Below are 1742 nucleotides of genomic sequence, written 5' to 3'. Positions count from 1 at the left end.
TTTAATTGTTCTTCTTACATTTTTTTCCCTGCTTTAACAAGCAAGATTTATTGTTAGTTGGTTTTTTGGTTTTTCAAGATGTTGGGGGCTGGGGAGATGGGTTCACAGTTTAGAGCACTGACTGCTCTTCCAGAGGTCCTGAGTTCAATTCCCAGCAACCACATGGTGGTTCCCAACCATCCATAATGGGATCTGATGCCCTCTTCTGGTGTGTCTGAAGACAGCTACAGTGTATTCATATACATAATTAAAGTAATTAAAAAAAAGATGTTGGGAACAAGCAAAAGAAACTTGGCAACAAGCAAAGGAAACTTGTTTGAAATACTGCCATTTTGTTTCAGACTCCATTTTAATGATGGGGTGAAACTAAGTTCTAGTTCCCTAGACCCTAACCAGCTTCCATTATTTATCTTTTGTTTCCCAAAACATAATGACATGCCTGTTCCAGCTCATAATAACTATTTCTAACCCCCAAAAGAACAAATGGATTTGATTGGTTGGAGTGTAAAACCTACATTCCGTATCAGTTGACAGAGATAAAACATCTTAGGAAAGCCCCCGTCCCTAAATCCTGATTGGTGGAAAAATGTAACTATGACTTGCCACAGATGTTCCAGGTTTTTCTTTTCTTCTTCTTTTTTTTTTTAATATTTATTTATTTATTTATTTATTTTATTGATGAGTACACTGTAGCTGTCTTCAGACTCACCAGAAGAGGGCATCCAATCTCATTACGGATGGTTGTGAGCCACCATGTGGTTGCTGGGATTTGAACTCAGGACCTCTGGAAGAGCAGTCAGTGCTCTAAACTGTGAACCCATCTCTCCAGCCCCCTGGTTTTTCAAACTTAAAAAATTCTGTGCTGCTGGGCGGTGGTGGCACACGCTTTTAATCCCAGCACTTGGGAGGCAGAGGCAGGCAGATTTCTGAGTTTGAGGCCAGCCTGGTCTACAGAGTGAGTTCCAGGACAGCCAGGGCTACACAGAGAAACCCTGTCTCAAAAAAAAAAAAAATTCTGTAACATTCTGGCTTGGGGTGGAGTGGCAGGGGTCACAGTTCATCTCCCTGGTCTGCTCTATGGTCTGACGGCTTGATTATAATAAATTTTTGTTATCTGCATTGAGCTGGTGTTTGAGTTGTGTTGGAGCTAAGAGGACCCCATAACAAAGACAGGGTTTCTCTGTGTAGTCCTAGCTGTCCTAGAGCTTGCTCTGTAGACCAGGTTAGCTTCAAACTCAAAGATCTACCTACCTCCATACTGGGATTAAAGGCATGCACCCTGCCCAGCTAATCAACAAGATTCTTGAGGCAGGTGTGGTGGAACACCCCTGCAGTCCCAGCCCTCTGGAGGCTGAGGCAGGGGGTTGGGGGGAGCTTTGGAGTTTTTAGTTTGTTTTGAGACAAGGTCTCTCTACATAGTGCTAGCTATCCTGGAATTTGCTAAGCTCCACCTACCTCTGCCTCTGAGTGCTGGGATTTTAAAGGCGTGCACCAACCACACCCAGCAAGGTAGAGCTTAAGGCCAGTTTAGTTACATAAATTTTTAAAGAAGGAAAAAAAAAAAAGGCTGGAGAGCAGTTTAAGAGCACTTATGGCTTTTGCAGAGGACTGGAGCTTGGTTTCTGGAAAAGAAAAAAAAGAAAAGAAAAGAGAAATAAAAAAGGAAAAGCCATGACTGCTCCTAGGTTTGGTGGAGGTTTTTTTTTTTTTTTTTTTTTTTTTTTTTTTTTTTTTTTTTTTTT

The sequence above is a fragment of the Grammomys surdaster genome, unplaced genomic scaffold (genome assembly GCF_004785775.1).
Source record: "Grammomys surdaster isolate TR1022 unplaced genomic scaffold, NIH_TR_1.0 125977, whole genome shotgun sequence".
NCBI classification, from domain to species: Eukaryota; Metazoa; Chordata; class Mammalia; order Rodentia; family Muridae; genus Grammomys; species Grammomys surdaster.
Note: the sequence above shows the minus strand (reverse complement) of the source record.